Consider the following 20,516-nt stretch of genomic DNA (forward strand, 5'->3'; position numbering starts at 1 on the left):
CGAGAAGAATAAGTTAATCCCTACAAGGACAGTTACATGTTGACGCGTGTGTATTGACTACAGGAGGTTAAACATCGCAACTAGAAAGGACCACTTACCGTTGCCATTCATTGACCAAATGTTGGAAAGGCTAGTCGGACATGATTACTACTGTTTTCTAGATGGATACTCCGGGTATAATCAGATTTCAGTGGCTCCGGAAGACCAAGAGAAGAAAACATTCACATGCCCTTATGACGTGTTTGCATACAGAAGAATACCATTCGGGTTGTGTAATGCTCCAGCCACTTTCCAACGTTGCATGACTTCTATCTTCACCGACATGCTTGAAAAGCATATGGAAGTGTTCATGGATGACTTTTCGATCTTTGGATCCTCGTTTGATAACTATTTAACTAAACTTTCTCTTGTTTTAGACAGGTGCCAGAAAACCAATTTAATTCTGAATTGGGAAAAATGTCACTTCATGGTGCGAGAAGGAATAGTCTTGGGTCACAAAATTTCCTACAAAGGAATTGAAGTTGACCAAGCAAAAGTGGAAGTGATATTTAAACTCTCGCCTCTGGTTAATGAGAAAGGTATTAGGAGTTTCTTAGACACGCAGGTTTTTACCGCAGGTTCATAAGAGATTTCTCTAAAATCGCAAAATCGCTGACCACTCTATTGTTCAAGGATAATGATTTTATGTTCGACGAAGAATGTACCACAGATTTTGAGACATTGAAAAACAAATTGATTTCAGCACCAATTGTTATTGCCCCAGATTGGTCTCTTCCGTTTGAGATCATGTGCGATGCTAGTGATATTGTTGTAGGGGCGGTTCTAGGACAGCGAAGAGAGAAGTTGCTACATGTCATTTATTATGCTAGTCATGTGCTAAACCTTGCACAAATGAAATATGCAACAATTGAGAAAGAGTTATTGGTCATGGTTTATGCATTTGACAAATTCAGGCAATACTTGTTAGGATCGAAGGTTGTCGTTTATACTGACCATGCTGCTTTGAAATACTTGTTCGCTAAACAGGATTCTAAGCCGAGGCTTTTAAGGTGGATCTTACTCCTCCAAGAAATTGATGTGGAGATTAGGGACAAAAGGGGATGTGAAAACACCGTAGCTGATCATTTATCCCGAATGTCACCAATTGAAGAAACAGAAGAAAAGAGACCAATAAAGGATGAGTTTGTTGATGAACACATCCTCGTTGTCATCGGTATCCCATGGTTCGCAGACTATGCAAATTATTTGGTAGGTGGTGTAATCCCTAATGATTTTGATTCTAACAAGAAGAAAAAGTTTGTTCATGATTGCAAGTTCTACTTGTGGGATGACTCATTCCTATACAAGAGAGGAGTAGATGGGTTGTTCAGAAGATGCATCCCGGAAGAGGAACAAAGGGATGTACTCAGAGCTTGTCATGACTCAGATTATGGAGGACACTTTAGTGGTGATAGAACAACAACTAAAGTCCTTCAGTTAGGTCTATATTGGCCCACATTGTTCAAAGATGCCCAAGACATAGTCAAGAAGTGCGATAGATGTCAAAGAACGGGGAATATTTCTAAGAGAAATCAAATGCCGCAAAACACTCTGTTGGAAGTTGAGTTGTTTGATGTATGGGGAATAGACTTCATGGGGCCGTTTCCACCCTCATTTGGAAAGAATTACATCTTGGTAGCAGTGGACTACGTATCAAAGTGGATGGTGTAACACCCTTCTAAAATACCCCAATAATTTAATTAAATATCAAAATACAACATCAGAGTAATTATGCAGTTAAGGGTGTCACGTAATCACTTCACACCATATTCCAAAATAACAGTCATGCTCTTTATTAAATCAAATAAACATTTGCATAAATCGCAGCGGATATAAATCAATTCAATCAAAACATGTAACACATTACATGTGAAATGGTTCACAACCAACAGTAAACATTTAAAACATCCCTTCCCGATGTTACATCTATCAGAGCATGACCCACTAAGTACTACTCTAGACTCCAAAGTACTAGCTCCTACTCAATCACTGCTCGTTACCTGAAAAACAGTTGTAAGGGTGAGTTCCTCAATCGATATAATAAGTATTATAAAATATCATGTCATGTTAAGTAATTTAACACACTTCATCACCCTAATCCAGACATATATTCAGTAACAGCACATCCACTCAACATAATACTCAACATTAACACAAACACACGTATAATATTGGAATACATCCATTCATATTATACGCCATACATATATTATGCAATGAGACTCCATGCATGCGGTACCGACTATTTGTGAACATATAGTTCAACCTCACCGTCCAAATCCAGGCACGGCTACCAAGCTCACTAGTCCCACTCATTTGAGACATAGTGACTCACTCACTAATTCCTCACCATGGGAATTAGCTACCACCCCAAGGGCTATGCTATGCACGCTAATCACCTAGCATGCAACATCAACAACAATCAAAATGATTTACTCACTAATTCCTCACCATGGGAATTAGCTACCACCATAAAGGCCACAATATGCATGCTAATCACCTAGCAATGCAACAACAACAACCATTCAAGAATAGACATATGCTCACACTCTAAGCCATAAAACAGTCTATTCACAAATGCATACATAACTGATACATTCACAGCATCATGCATACCATCACACATCATCAACACATTTTATCACAAAAGCATATCATATCATGCCGCATAATCAAACACAGTATTAGCACACTCTACTAATACCTATACTACTCAAAACAACGGGAAATGATCCCTACTACGTCATACATCAGCTAAGTTACATCACTCAGCCTAAACAACCAAAAACTACACAACAACAGTTCAGAAAACCACAAGTCTGCCCATACGCGTATTGCCTATGCCCATACGCGTATTGCCCATTCCTGACCAAGTCCATACGCGTATTGCCCACGCCCATACGCGTATGCTACGCGTACCACATCCTCGTACGCGTACCAACAGAGACAATTTCACGTTCAAAACATCATCTTTTTCACTCATACGCGTATGGTATACCCCATACGCGTACCACTCATGGGATACGCGCATCACACGCGTATGGCGCGTACCAGCGCCAAAACTCCCTTTTCTAAGCCATCCCATACGCGTATCGCCTAGTGCCATACGCGTATGACCAGAATCCAGTTTTCCAGATCTGCTATGGGTTTTCTCTGCTACGAGATCTCTACAATCTCAACCTTCTACCGTTCAATTTTCATACATGTTCGTTCGTTTTATCAATTACAGATCATACACATTCGGCTTCCCAAATCGCTAACCTTACTACCCCTAATTCCTACGAATTTTCGTCAATTATCATCCAAATTCGTTCATCAAATATTTCACAATTTCAGCATGCATCATTCAAATCAGAGTCAAAATCCATGGTTCATCACTACCCATTACATGTTATCCCATAAGACCCATCAAACGACGATAAACCCCCCTTACCTGAGTTAATCCGGCAAATTCCGTTAGCTTCAAGCTTTTCCTCTTCTCTTGCTCTGCCTCTTTGCCCTTTCCCCCTTTCAGCCGCTTGCTCTGTTTTCCTTTTCACGTGAAAACCTTTTTTTTTCCAAAAATTGGGACTTTTTATTATTCCCACTTATATACTCCAATACTAAAATCCAATAATATTGTTCCAAAATAATAATAATAATAATCCAATTATCTAATTAAATTAATAAATATATTATTAACTTAATTTAAATAATTACCATATTATTATCGGGGTGTTACAACTCTCCCCCACTAAAAGAGTTTTCGTCCTCGAAAACGTACCTCAAGCGAACAACTCTGGGTAAGACTCCTTCATCTTACTCTCCAGTTCCCAAGTCACATTGCCACCTGCTGGTCCTCCCCAAGCTACCTTCACCAAGGCAATCTCTTTACCCCGCAACTGCTTCAACTCTCGATCCTCAATCCTCATAGGTGATGTTTCAACAGTCAGGTTATCTCTCACCTGTACATCATCTATTTGGACCACATGCGACGGATCATGAATGTACCTCCTCAACTGAGACACATGAAAAACCTCATGCAAATTCGCAAGTGACGGCGGTAAAGCGATACGATAGGCTACCTCTCCTATCCTCTCCAAAATCTGATAAGGACCAATAAATCGAGGTGTCAACTTCTTCGACTTCAAAGCTCGACCAACACCAGTTATCGGAGTAACACGAAGAAACACATGATCTCCCTCTTGAAACTCAAGTGCCTTCCTCCTCTTATCGTGATAACTCTTCTGACGACTCTGAGCAATTCTCATCTTCTCCTGAATCATCTTAATCTTTTCCGTAGTCTGTTGAACAATCTCCGGTCTAACCACAACACTCTCACCGGACTCATACCAACATAAAGGTGTCCGACATCTCCTACCATACAAAGCTTCAAACGGTGCCATACCAATGCTCGAATGAAAACTATTGTTGTAGGTGAACTCAATCAAAGGTAAATAACAATCCCAAGCACCTCCCTTTTCCAAAACGCAAGCTCTCAAAAGATCCTCCAATGACTGAATCGTCCTCTCAGTCTGACCATCAGTCTGCGGATGATATGCAGAACTCAATCTCAGCTTAGTTCCCAAAGCCTTCTGCAAACCTTCCCAGAATTTCGATGTAAATCTAGGATCTCTGTCCGAAACAATACTCGACGGAATACCATGCAAACTTACAATTTTCTCAATATACAACTCAGCTAATCTCTCTAACGGATAGTCCATTCTGATCGGAATGAAATGAGCCGACTTTGTCAATCTGTCAACAATCACCCAAATAACTTCAAAAATTTTATTTGTCCTTGGTAAACCAGAAACAAAATCCATACTGATACTATCCCACTTCCACTCTGGAATAGCCAACGGTTGCATTAGCCCAGACGGCTTCTGATGCTCAATCTTCGACTTCTGGCAAGTCAAACAAGAATAAACAAAACTCGCAATTTCTCTTTTCATTCCCGGCCACCAAAATAACTTTTTCAAATCATGATACATCTTTGTAGCTCCAGGATGAATACTCAGGCCACTACGATGTCCTTCCTCCAGGATACTCTTCTTAAGTTCGGTAACATCCGGAATACATACCCGATTACCAAATTTCAGAACACCATTCTCATCCATTATGAATTCACCACCTTGACCTTGATTCACTAGAGTCAACTTGTCCACCAAAAGCACATCGGATTTCTGACCCTCTCTAATCTCATCCAGAATACCACTCGTTAACTTCAACATTCCCAATTTAACACTATTGTGAGTACTCTCACACACCAAACTCAAGTCTCTAAACTGCTCAATTAAATCCAATTCCTTAACCATTAGCATAGACATATGTAATGATTTCCGACTCAATGCATCAGCCACTACGTTTGCTTTACCCGGATGGTAATTCAAACCAAAGTCATACTCCTTCAGAAACTCTAACCATCTCCTCTGTCTCATATTCAGCTCTTTCTGATCAAACAAATACTTTAAACTTTTATGATCACTGAAAACCTCAAATCTTGACCCATACAAGTAATGCCTTCATAACTTCAGAACAAATACCACAGCTGCCAACTCTAAATCGTGCGTCGGATAGTTCCTCTCATGAACTCTCAGTTGTCTCGAAGCATAAGCTATAACCTGCTTATTCTGCATCAACACACCACCCAAACCCAACAATGAAGCATCACAGTAAACCTCAAATGATTCTGACGAACTCGGTAATATCAGAATAGGAGCAGTAGTCAACCTTCTCTTTAACTCTTGGAAACCTTCTTCACATTTTGAGTCCCAAACAAACGCTTGCCCCTTCCTAGTCAACATCGTCAACGGTAACGCCAACTTAGAAAATCCCTCAATGAACTTCCTATAATAACCTGCAAGTCCAAGAAAACTCCTTATCTCAGAAACTGACTTCGGAGCTTCCCACTTAGATACCGCTTCTATCTTAGAAGGATCAACAGCAACACCACCTCTTGAAATCACATGACCAAGAAAACTGACCTCTTCTAACCAAAATTCACACTTAGACAGTTTAGCAAATAACTTCTTTTCTCGTAGAACTCCTAAAACCACCCTCAAATGCTCAGCATGCTCTTCTTCGGATTTCGAATACACCAAAATGTCATCAATAAACACTACAACAAACTTATCTAGGTATGGATGGAAAATCCTATTCATATATTCCATAAATACTCCAGGCGCATTAGTCACACCAAAAGGCATTACAGAATACTCATAATGTCCATACCTTGTTCTGAAAGCAGTCTTCTGAATATCCTCAGTTTTCACACGTATCTGATGATACCCAGATCTCAAATCTATCTTGCTGAACACACTCGCACCAACCAATTGATCCATCAAATCATCAATCCTCGGCAAAGGATACCGATTCTTGATCGTCACTTTATTCAGTTGCCTGTAGTCCACACACAACCTCATAGTACCTTCTTTCTTCTTAACCAATAACACTGGTGCACCCCACGGTGACACACTCGGACGGATAAATTTCTTATCCAACAGATCTTCCAACTGACTCTTCAATTCAGCTAACTCAACAGCAGACATACGATACGGAGCCATCGATATCGGTCTAGTACCAGGTACCAAATCAATCGAGAACTCAACTTCACGCTCTGGCGGCAATTCATTCACTTCTTCCGGAAACACATCAGGAAAATCGCACACCACGGCTAGATCACAAATCACCAGTTTATCTTTAGCCTCCAAAGTCGCTAACAGCATAAACAACTCTGCCCCATCTGCTACTGCCTCATTCACCTGCCTCGCTGATAGGAACAAACTCTTCCCTTCCTCAGTCTCAGGAAAAATCACAGTCTTATCAAAACAGTTGATATATACTCGGTTAAACACCAACCAGTTCATACCCAGAATAACATCAATCTGCACTAGTGGAAGACACACAAGGTCCATCCCAAAGTCTCTACCAAAAATACTCAAAGGACAATTCAAACAAACGGAAGTAGTAGTCACTGAACCCTTCGCAGGAGTATCAATCACCATACTACCATGCATCTCAGATATCTCTAACTTAAGTTTCACAGCACAATTCAAAGATATAAAGGAATGAGTAGCACCGGTGTCAATAATAGCTACAAGAGGAAAGCTATTAATATAACACGTACCTCTGATCAAACGATCATCTGCAGAAGTCTCAGAACCCGATAAAGCAAAGACCCTTCCTCCCGACTGATTCTCTTTCTTCGGTTTAGGACACTGTGGACTGATATGACCCACCTCTCCACAGTTGAAACAAGTCACAGTATTCAACCGGCAATCTGCTGCCAAATGACCACCTTTTCCACACTTAAAACACTTCCTCTCAGCGCTGGTACACTCATGGATGTGATGTCCAGCCTGACCACATCTGTAACATTTAGTAGGGGCACTAGAGTCTCCCCCACTAGGTCTCTTCATCCCACTCTGTCTCTGAAAACCTTTGCCAGCTGCATACGGTTTTCCACGATCATTCTGATTCTTGCCTTTCCTATCAACCCTTTGCTGATAGCTCTCTGCTCTAGCCTTGGAATCCTGTTCAAAAATCCTGCAACAGTCAACCAAGTCAGAAAACACTCTGATCCGCTGATATCCAATAGCCTGCTTAATCTCGGGACGTAACCCGTTCTCAAACTTCACACATTTCGAAAATTCTCCAGCAGCCTCATTATAGGGAGTGTAATACTTTGACAGCTCTGTGAACTTAGCAGCATACTCAGTAACAGACCTGTTACCCTGTTTCAATTCCAAGAACTCTATCTCTTTCTTGCCTCTAACATCCTCTGGAAAGTACTTCCTCAGAAATCTCTCTCTGAACACAGCCCAAGTGATCTCAGCATTCCCAGCCGATTCCAATTCAGTGCGGGTAGCAACCCACCAATCATCAGCTTCCTCTGACAGCATATGCGTACCGAACCTGACCTTCTGGTTATCGGCGCACTCAGTCACTCGGAAGATCCTCTCGATCTCCTTCAACCACTTCTGAGCACCATCTGGATCGTATGCTCCCTTGAACATTGGAGGATTGTTCTTCTGGAACTCACTCAGTTGACGAGCAGCTCCCATTCCCACAACATTCGGATTTCCTCCAAGTACTCCAGCTAGCATACCCAGAGCCTCAGCAATCGCAGCATCATCTCTACCTCTTCCAGCCATCTCTATTCTGAGAACCCAACAAACTAAAACAATAAGTACTGATAGGGTTACACAACACCTATCCCGTACAGGGAAAACAAAATAATTACGACTCGACTCGACCGACTATGCTCTGATACCACTAATGTAACACCCTTCTAAAATACCCCAATAATTTAATTAAATATCAAAATACAACATCAGAGTAATTATGCAGTTAAGGGTGTCACGTAATCACTTCACACCATATTCCAAAATAACAGTCATGCTCTTTATTAAATCAAATAAACATTTGCATAAATCGCAGCGGATATAAATCAATTCAATCAAAACATGTAACACATTACATGTGAAATGGTTCACAACCAACAGTAAACATTTAAAACATCCCTTCCCGATGTTACATCTATCAGAGCATGACCCACTAAGTACTACTCTAGACTCCAAAGTACTAGCTCCTACTCAATCACTGCTCGTTACCTGAAAAACAGTTGTAAGGGTGAGTTCCTCAATCGATATAATAAGTATTATAAAATATCATGTCATGTTAAGTAATTTAACACACTTCATCACCCTAATCCAGACATATATTCAGTAACAGCACATCCACTCAACATAATACTCAACATTAACACAAACACACGTATAATATTGGAATACATCCATTCATATTATACGCCATACATATATTATGCAATGAGACTCCATGCATGCGGTACCGACTATTTGTGAACATATAGTTCAACCTCACCGTCCAAATCCAGGCACGGCTACCAAGCTCACTAGTCCCACTCATTTGAGACATAGTGACTCACTCACTAATTCCTCACCATGGGAATTAGCTACCACCCCAAGGGCTATGCTATGCACGCTAATCACCTAGCATGCAACATCAACAACAATCAAAATGATTTACTCACTAATTCCTCACCATGGGAATTAGCTACCACCATAAAGGCCACAATATGCATGCTAATCACCTAGCAATGCAACAACAACAACCATTCAAGAATAGACATATGCTCACACTCTAAGCCATAAAACAGTCTATTCACAAATGCATACATAACTGATACATTCACAGCATCATGCATACCATCACACATCATCAACACATTTTATCACAAAAGCATATCATATCATGCCGCATAATCAAACACAGTATTAGCACACTCTACTAATACCTATACTACTCAAAACAACGGGAAATGATCCCTACTACGTCATACATCAGCTAAGTTACATCACTCAGCCTAAACAACCAAAAACTGCACAACAACAGTTCAGAAAACCACAAGTCTGCCCATACGCGTATTGCCTATGCCCATACGCGTATTGCCCATTCCTGACCAAGTCCATACGCGTATTGCCCACGCCCATACGCGTATGCTACGCGTACCACATCCTCGTACGCGTACCAACAGAGACAATTTCACGTTCAAAACATCATCTTTTTCACTCATACGCGTATGGTATACCCCATACGCGTACCACTCATGGGATACGCGCATCACACGCGTATGGCGCGTACCAGCGCCAAAACTCCCTTTTCTAAGCCATCCCATACGCGTATCGCCTAGTGCCATACGCGTATGACCAGAATCCAGTTTTCCAGATCTGCTATGGGTTTTCTCTGCTACGAGATCTCTACAATCTCAACCTTCTACCGTTCAATTTTCATACATGTTCGTTCGTTTTATCAATTACAGATCATACACATTCGGCTTCCCAAATCGCTAACCTTACTACCCCTAATTCCTACGAATTTTCGTCAATTATCATCCAAATTCGTTCATCAAATATTTCACAATTTCAGCATGCATCATTCAAATCAGAGTCAAAATCCATGGTTCATCACTACCCATTACATGTTATCCCATAAGACCCATCAAACGACGATAAACCCCCCTTACCTGAGTTAATCCGGCAAATTCCGTTAGCTTCAAACTTTTCCTCTTCTCTTGCTCTGCCTCTTTGCCCTTTCCCCCTTTCAGCCGCTTGCTCTGTTTTCCTTTTCACGTGAAAACCTTTTTTTTTCCAAAAATTGGGACTTTTTATTATTCCCACTTATATACTCCAATACTAAAATCCAATAATATTGTTCCAAAATAATAATAATAATAATCCAATTATCTAATTAAATTAATAAATATATTATTAACTTAATTTAAATAATTACCATATTATTATCGGGGTGTTACAGGTGGAAGCAGTGACATTTCCCACCAATGATTCTAAAGTGGTTGTGACTTTTCTGAAGAGTAATATTTTTTCGAGATTTGGAGTGCCGAGAGCATTTATCAATGATGAAGGTACTCATTTTTTAAACAAACGGATGGAGAATCTGCTGAAGAAATATAACGTTAAACACAAGATCGCCACTCCGTATCACCCTCATACGAGTGGCCAGGTCGAAGTGTCCAACAGGAAGATAAAGAAAATATTGGAAAAGACTGTTTGTGCATCTTGAAAAGACTAGGCAGTGAAGTTAGAAGATGCACTATGGGCGTACATAACGACATTCAAAACGCTCATAGGTATGTCCCCCTATCAGTTAGTTTACGGTAAAGCTTATCACTTGCCACTAGAGTTGGAGCACCAAGCGTTTTGGGCATCCAAATTCTTAAATTATAACCTTGCCAAAGCTGGTGAATCCCGAATTCTTCAACTTCATGAGCTAGAAGAGTTTAGGAATCAAGCCTATGATAATGTCAAACTCTATAAGGAGAAGACAAAAAAATGGCATGATCAGAAGCTATAGAGAAAGGAGTTTGTGGAGGGGCAGTTGGTGCTCTTATTCAATTCCAAGTTAAAACTCTTTTCGGGAAAGTTGAAATCCAGATGGTCAGGTCCGTTCTTGGTTCACAGAGTGTTTCCCCATGAAGCAATAGAACTTCAAAATCCTAGTAACGGGGATACATTTAAGGTGAAAGGACAAAGATTAAAACATTACTACAAAGGGCGGGAAAGTGGTTTGATTGAAAATGTTCGTCTCAGAGGATAAGAGGGATGACCGTCGAGCCATGCGACGTTAAACACAGTGCTTCGTGGGAGGTAACTCACGCTGTTTAATTCTAACATCTTCAGTTGTTTGGTGTGGTTCAAAATTTTGTTTGTAGGTTCACAAAATGAATTGCACAGGATGGAAGGAGAGGTTTGAGCCCAACCTATAGAAGACATTTTGCTAAAAGAGTAGGGGGAACAGATGAAAAAAAACCAATTTTTTGGATGAAAACAGGGTCTTGACACGGGTGCCCGTGTCATCTGACACGGCCCGTTTCAGACAAGGCACCCATGGGCATGATGTTTTCCAGTAGGATGACATGGCCACCCGTGTTAGGTTACACGACACATGTCAGCTCTACTGTATGAGGTGGAATTTTACAGCGTCCTGACACGACCGCCCGTGTCACAGGACACGGCCCGTGTCAGGCAGCGCGGTGAGGAGATTTTGAATTTTAAAACTTGATTTTTATGGGGCCCACTCGGATTTTTCACCATATAAAACCCTTTTTAATCTCATTTAATCCCTTTAATAAGATTTTTACCTATTCTCTCTCCCATTTTAACTAAACCTTTCTTCTTCCTTCATTCTCTTTCCATTTTCCTCCATAACCTCACCAACAAAAGCTCACTCCTTTACCACCATACGCCGTCCAAATCGCCGACTGACTTCACGAAAGTTGCTCCACTCTCCGTCCTCTACAAGTACACGGTAATTTTTTCTCCTTATTCCATACTTTATTTTTGTTCATAAATTTTTGCAGGAACCAATCATGCCGCCTAAGCGAATTAATAAGGGGAAGCAAACAGAGATTGAGCCATCAAGGCCTCGAAAAAGGACCATCCGTCATCCAAATTCGCACGACATACTTTTCGACAACCCGGAGCACGAGAGGTGTTACTCATCTCACGTCAAGCATAAGATAACATCAACGAGGTATTTATGCTCTAACACTTTAGCTCAATTGGGTTTGTCTGAGGAATTGGATAGGATGTTTCATGTCCTAGGCGTGCTTGAATTTATGCATTGTGAAGCCCCTACATATGAGCACATTACTTTAGAATTTTTGAGCACTATTGAGTTCAAGATGAAGAAAGGATGGACAGGTACCACGATGTACTATGGTGGAACGATGCATTTCAGGTTATATAATGTTGACCACGAGTTAACGGTTGAGCAGCTGAGTAAGATTCTCCGCTTACCCCTGTATGGCCCCGGAGCTGTACCGGATAGCTTTGATGCTAAAAATTTCTGGTTGGCCATCATGGGGTGAACCGATTATGTGGAAAAGGAGGCTAAAGCATATGGCATTCAGAACCCCTGTTTTAGGTATGCTCAGAAGGTATTGGCTTCACGCTCTTCGATATGGGTGATAGTACAGGTGTGGCTACCCAGAGGGAGCTTTTCTTTCTATTTTCCATGACAAACCGAGTTGTTGTGAGTGTTACAGCATTTGTAGTGAACTACCTCGGTAGAGTGGGCAAAACGGCTCAAGGGGGAATTTCCATCAGGGATATAATCACACAGACTGCCCACCATTTTGGTTATGACCCTACTGCACTAAATGAGACACCAGTGTCAGGTAAGCATAAACTGGACATGAACGCGTTGGTTCAGCAAGGTATGATATCCCAAATCTCTGATTATTATGCTTTGATGAGTTCTAGTCAGTTTATCATGGCACTTCCTGACCCTGCAAGAATAAACATTGCCAACACTGCTAATTGGCTATATGAGAGTGCCGTCTAATACGACATGGACGAGCACAATGCTGACCCATTTGTTGCAGGTGACCAACAAGAGGAAGAGGTGCAGGAGCAGAAGCATGAGCAGTTTATCCCTCCGCATGAGGACACCACGCATACAGGTATCGGTTCGTCATATATGACACTGAACCAATGGTCGTGGATGCAGACAGAGATCGGCGATCTCCGAGCGGAGCAAACACGCCAAGGAATAGAGCAAGCTCGTCAAGGGACTGTTATGGATGAGATGAATGCGATGATGCAATGGTTGATGTTGCAGTTTCCTCCACCATAGTGAGGTTGTGTGAGTCCCCCCTCTATCTTGGATTAAACATTACGGACAATGTTTGGTTCAAGTGTGTGTGTGTGTGTGTGGATTGGGGAGGGGGGGGGGGGGGGTTATAAATTATTCTTAGTATTTTCAGCATTTTATTAATTTTGTTTAAGTAATTAGTTGTGTGGTATTTTGTGCGTTACAGGTAGAGGATATTCGTGTCGGATGAATGATGAGGCTTGGAGCGCTGGGATGAAAGACACACCCATCTACTTGGTCTTCTGGAAACCCCCGAAAGTTAATGTTGTTGATCTGAATAATCGGACGCGATTTTCTATCACTGGACTACGCATGAATACTCTGTACCCGAAGCAAAGATGAAGCTATAATCATACTGAGAAGTATCTTGGAAACGTGTATGCTATACCAAACATGGTGAGAATTACAAAAAGCCAAACACTTATCATCATGAGAGCTTTTCAGGTATGTCTTTGTCACTCTGAGTTTGCGTAATAGATATTGGAATTTCATAACACACATGTACACACTGAGGCATGTTTTTTGTTTTAACCCCAAACCTTTCCAGCCAACCCGTCATTATTACCATTCGTTTATCCAATTCGAGCCATATCTCATTTTGTTTGTTTTTAAACCGCTGTAAATAACCGTAAGCCCAAACACTACCTTACCTTGCTTGGATAAGTGTTGTTGACTCCGGATCTGTGGAAAATCCTAAGTTTGGGGTTTCTTAATATTTTAGGGACACCAGTGAGAACTAGATAAGTGCAGTTGAAAAAACAATAGAAAAGTTCAAAATAAAGAAAAAGAAATGAAAAAATTGTGAGAAGTAAAATAAAGCACTTATCTAGAAATATTGAGGTTGACAAAAAGCGTGCTCAAAAGAGCGCATAAAAAAAAGAGAAAAATAAGAGCTAATGAATCCTAACATGAACGGTGTTCAAAAGAAAAACCTCTTGAGTGAACAATGGAACACAGTGATGAGGATAGCAACACGGACTCTGAGCCTAAACCACTAATTTCCCCTTTTTTTGGTTAGTTTTCCCCACCTTGCACCTAAGCCCCATTACAACCTAAAAAGCCCTCTAATAGTGTGTGTGGTATATTTTTGTTATGAAGATATCTGTTATTCAAACCTAAGAGTTGACTTTGCATGCTCTGTTTTTTATTGAAAACACTTTGACCCCGAGAGATTTGGTGAGAGTGTGAAAAGCTACAAGTAAAAAGGTGCGTCAATGTGAAAGTGTAGCAGAACGTCGGAAGTCGGGGAAGAGTAAAACAGTGAATGAAAAGTGAAAAGGGAGTCTCGAAAGATCACAATAGTATTGTGGAAGCGAATTTGGGGGTGACAGTCCTGATGTTCCGAGCATCACTTGAGGATAAGCAATGAGATAAGTTTGGGTTGTGATCAATCTCCAATTCTACTTGTTTTTTGACACTCATTCGGTACAAATTCACGAAGTCGGTAACATATTATTCTACCTGTTATGTTATTTTGTTAGGTAAATTAGATGTTTGAATTTTTATTCGGTTTTGATGATTATCTTTGGTTTGCGTCATTATACTCCATTTTATGTCTCCTTGTGATAGTTTGATTGGTTTCAGCTGTAAGCAAGAATACCCAAGGACTCGCCAAGGGAATCGAACGTTCCGGGCTCGTCGGAAGAAGAAATTTAACGGTACAATAACCCTGACACGGCCACCCATGTTGCCTAACACGGACCGTTTCAGGAGAAGGGAAGCCAGGTGCAAACATAGGGAGTTGACACGGGTGCTTGTCAGCTGACACGGCCCGTGTCAGCAACCCTGTAAGGGGCGTGCCGAAGCCAGGGCATCAGTCAACCAACACGGCCGGTTGTGTTTCCTGACACAAACAATGTTTGCCTTGACACCTCATTTTCTATTTTTTCCTGTGTTTTGGCATTACTGGTCCCGAAGGCATTGTGGATATTTACTACATCAAATATTTGATCGGTAACTATTTAAGGGACTTTTGGAGACTGAGAACGGGAACTTTTTACACGATAAAGAATTGGTATGATTGAGATTGAAGCGATCAAGAGTTGCGGAGAACGGAGGTCCTTTAAGAGCGGATGCGATTGAAGATCAGCGGGATTTCCTTATTCTTGTAATGTCTAAATTTTATATTGTATCTTATTTGAATATTATGAGTAGCTAAACCCTCCAATGCCAGGGGGTGTCCCTGAATTGATCGTGTAATGATTCTGAATTGATAATTTCCTTAATATGATGTTTGTTTGTCAATTTCATTGTGCAATGTTTTTAATGCTTTCATTATCAGAAAAAATAGGGATTGTTATATGGTTTACAATTTACGGGATTGCAATTGTTAAGGTTTTTGCACAGTGAAACTGTAGTAGATATCACCTAGGGCTAGGGATACCCTATGATTACCGGTTATATCTTGTTATTTCAAAAGGCTTGGTTTCATTTTAATCGGCTAAGTACTTAGAGATTTGAATGAATGACCAAAGGTTTCCCTCTAAGGTCTTAGAGGGAACAATTTTAAGATCCGATAATTGCAATTTTGAACTGTTTAAGGAGATATACATTCAAAGTCATTATAGGAGATATTCATACACCACTCTTGGCATAATATTATAAATTGTTAAAAAGAATTATTTTGCTTTCATTTCTCATTCCATTATACAATGACTTATTACAAACCCCCCAATTATTTGTTTCGTTCAATTGAATCGCAATTTAAGCTCATATTGTTGCGCAGTCCTTGATATCATATTTGGGAAACGTCCCTATTATTACTACATTGGCAGAATAGTACACTTGCTATTTTCCCGATCAAGTTTTTGGCGCCGTTGCCAGGGACTTCAAATATAAAGTTTAAGTTATTTCAATTGAAATTTTGTTTCTCTGCAACTAAAATTTATTTCACGTTATTTTAATAATTTATTTCGACTAATATCGACTAATTTGTGTCTAATATTTGTATGTGAGGTAAGGCCTCAGCTGATTTTCCTTTTGACGTAGAAATTGAAATAACTTTGCGGGCAAGACTCAGACAAGCTCGATTGGTAAGACTAGAATTAGAAGAAGAACAACCTTCCATTCATTTAGGTTCAGATTCAGGTTCAGAGAGAGAGAGAGATCGAAATAATGAGGGAGAATCCACCGCCACCAGAAAGACTGTTGGGTGACTACGGAGGTGCAAATGCACCAACCGGCAGATTAACAATTTTCAACCAACCAGTGAATGTGGCTAATTTCCAGTTACATCCTAGTACTATTAATCAACTTGAAAGGAAGCATTTAACTGGAAAGATAAATGAAGATGCAAACAAGCATTTGCAGAGGTTTCTGACCATGAGCAACACTCTAAAAATTGATGGTCACACCGAAGAAGATAATAAGTTGAGAATGTTCCCGTTCACCTTAGCGAAAGAAGCCGAAGAATGGTTCTATTCTCTACCAGCCGATAGCATTACATCGTGAGAAGAAATGGAAAAAGCCTTCCTGAATGAGTATTTTTCAACATTGGTTTTTCTGAGGAAGAGATATGAAATTCTGAATTTTAAGCAGAAGGACGTGGAAACTTTGGGAGACGCCTACAAGAGATTCAAGAGAGTCCAGGTAGCCTGCCCAACTCATAATATCGATCCAACAGACAGATGCAGATGTTTGTGAATGGTCTCAAAATAAAGACCAAACAGTTGATTGATACCGCAGCCGGTGGCTCTACTAATTTCTCAACAGCCACCGGTATCAATAAGGTCATTGAAGCTATTGCTGCTAATGAGCACTTCGAGCTGTACGAAAATTGTCAAAGTAAACCATAAGGGGTTATTGAAATTAAAGCTGGAAACCTATAAAATCCGTATCGAAGATACTATAGCTGTTGAAGTTGAGAAGAAGTTGAAGGTGATGAATATAGGTACCCAACAAGTGGCACAAGTCCAACCTGCTCCTATTGTTTGTTGTGAGATTTGTAATGGTCCACACCAAATGGTGTATTGTCAATTCTAAAATAACATCAAGAATCAACATCTAAAATACTATCCCACAATCAATTAAAAAAGACCAAAATCAATTCTAAAATAATATTCAAAATAATTCCATAATTATTCAAAAATCCAAATCTAAATTTAATTCTAGAATGATATCCAAAACTCAATATTTAAAATTAATACTAATCTAATCCTAAAATTAAACTAATTGGATCCTAATATATCTAACTAAATTCCAATTAACCAAACCAAGTCCTAATTAACTAAATTAGGCCCTAATTAACTAAAGATCAACAAAACAAGTTAGTGGATTCAGCAAAAAGGAACTGGCCTTGAGATGAAGAAGATTTGTTAGGCCCAAAATCACAGGGGTGTGTAAATCGGCCAAGGGAGGGGTGAATAGGATTTGCAACAGGCTCAGGGTCTTGGGCCCAAACCGAAAGGAGTCAGTCTGGAATGGGTGTGTGTTACCAACGTACATTTTACCTCGTACCCCTACAATTGTACTCATACCCCTACAAGTAATATTTTTGGACCAAAATACCCTCATATAAATAGGGTATCTTTTTCAAAAATGGAAGTTTTTTTCATTTGCGCCTGAAGACTTACGGAAGAGCAATTTTGGCCTTGTAAATCGGAACACTGAGAGTAAGTCTTCCGGTTCACAAGACATATACCGGAACACTTTCCAGAAGACTTTCGGTTCGCTGTAGTTTTGGGGCATTGAACCGAAACTCTTTAAGAAAGTCTTCTGGTTTGGAAGAGTATATACCAGAACTCTTTCTTAAAGACTTTCGGTTTGCATTCACTAAACCGGGACTCTTTTAAGAAGTGTTCTGGTAGTCAACTTCCATAGTTAGTTTCCTCCAATGAACATGGACAACATCTATGGGTATTGGTATACCACCTAGTGCGTATCTTCCTAACTCACAAGCACAAGGTAACCCATAAGATGTTCTAAGAGTACAACCACACATTTGCCTGTTAGTTCCAACATAATCAACTCTCGATAACTCTTCAACAATACGTCTCAAAGCAGCTCGAGACACTAAACCATGCAAATTACCATAAAATGGACTTATGTGCGCGTGCTCAACTTCGTAAAAACTTTTTGGAAAAGAAGCTCTAATATTGCCCAGTTTTAACCTCAAGTTGTTATTCATAGCTTCCCAACATTTGACCATGTCACCTATACTGTTTCCTAACATCTGCTTTAACTTCCAATAAGAAGATTCAACCCTAAAAATAACATATTGAAAATATTAAAAATATTACATATAAAAAAAATACATAGAAAAATTATAACACGTACCGATTAGTCGTCGTGTTACCCAAATGTAGCACTCGATTAATCCATGCACCAACAAATCTATGTCTATGTGGAGTCAACCATGTGTCTCTCACATAATTAATAAATCCATTATAATCAACACATGCCTGCTCAAGTTGATGCAATTGTTGACCATACTTAACCTCATCACTAGCCCAAACAACTTCCATCCATAACTTGTTTATCGTCTTTTGCAGGTCATTCACCACATGTTGTTTGCATTTTACACCAACGTTTTTGTTAATGTGAAATCTACATAGCAAATTAATCGACTTGGGAAACATAATTTCAATTGCTTTCATCAAAGCAAGATCTCTATCTGTCAAAATCACTTGTGGGCACAAATCTTTCTTCACAAACAATTCTTTAAGTTTCTCCAATACCCAACAAAAATTCTCTGTCTGCTCAGACTCCATATACGCAAATGCAACAGCAAAAGTCAACTCGGTTGATGTCATGCCAATAATTTCAAACAAAGGTTGTCTATATTTGTTTGTCTTGTAGGTGTTATCCATAACTAACACAATAGGAAAAATATTCAACAACTTAACTGAATTAGGATGGGCCAAAAATATATCTCTCACAACTTCCGAGTCATCCTTTTTTCTACTCCAATACACATAGCCTGCATCTTCAATAAGCTTAAACAATTGTCGTATCTCACTTCTAGGACCTCTTATCTCTTTTTGTATCACACTCTTATGCTTGTATATTTTCGTAATCCGACTGACATTCTCTGGATATCGGTCTTGCAAGGAAAGCAATATGTGTCTAGGTGGTACATGTCTCTTTGTCAAATCAGCGACATGTTGCTTCTCATATGTGGTCAACCTACCAACAAAGGAATGCCCTTCTAATCTATCAGGTAAACCATGATTATGGAACCCATATTTTACATCAATCTTCCAACCAGACCCATCTTTCGCCGGAGTCGACTTGATTTTAAATGGGCATCCACATTTCTTGGATGCACTTTGGGTTCCACTATCAGTATCCTTGTGTTTCCCACCTTTATCACAACCAAATATTAATTTGTTACTTCTCTCTCTCTTGCCTGTTTCAATATCTGAACAAGTGATAATAACGGTTACTTTATTATCGATTCCAGCCTCTTTAATCCATCTGATCACCTATTCTCGTGTACCAAATCTTTCAGTCGTTAAAAACGCATCAGAATTATCTACACATATTTGGGGAAGATTTTCCATTCCTGCACAATAATAAAAATGTCAAAAAAAAGTCAACAAAAAAATGCAAACCAGAAGTCTTCAAAGAAGAGTTCCGGAATACACAAAAATAATACCGGAAGACTTCAAGCAAGAGTTCCGGTATGTGTCACTTTGTTAACCGGAACTCTTTTAATAAGTGTTCCGGAATGTTTTTTTTATAAAAAAGAATCGGAACTCTTTCAATAAGTCTTCTGGTTTATTGTTTGTAGAGTTCCGAATGTCTTTTTCAAAGTCTTTCGGTTTGAAAAAAATACATACCGGAAATCTTTTTCCAGGAATTCCGGTACGAGGGTGGAATGTGTAATTTTCGGAAGTATCAACTGAATGGTAAAAATGAGATGGTAAATTGGTTAAAAACAATCAAGGGTAAAATTGATATTTTTAAAAAATTGTAGGGGTATGAGTCTAAGTGTAGGGGTATGAAGTAAAATTTTTGTTACCAATATGGGTTGTGAAAATGGATATCATGTGGGCCTGGGTAATGGACGGCCCACCGTAAAATCTTGAAGAAAACTTTACCTTGTACCCCTACAATTGTACCCACACCCCTACAAATAACTTTTTTGGACCAAAATACCCTCATATAAATAGGGTATTTTTTTCAGAAATGAAAGTTTTTTCCATTTGCGCTTGAAGACTTCCGGAACAGACATTTTTGGGATTTTTTGGCATTGTAAACCGAAACACTAAGAGTAAGTCTTCCGGTTCACATAATGTATACCAGAACACTTATCCAAAGTCTTCCGGTTTGCTGCATTTTTGGGGCATTGAACTGGAAGT

This window comes from Lathyrus oleraceus, chromosome 3, assembly GCF_024323335.1.
Source record: "Lathyrus oleraceus cultivar Zhongwan6 chromosome 3, CAAS_Psat_ZW6_1.0, whole genome shotgun sequence".
NCBI classification, from domain to species: domain Eukaryota; kingdom Viridiplantae; phylum Streptophyta; class Magnoliopsida; order Fabales; family Fabaceae; genus Lathyrus; species Lathyrus oleraceus.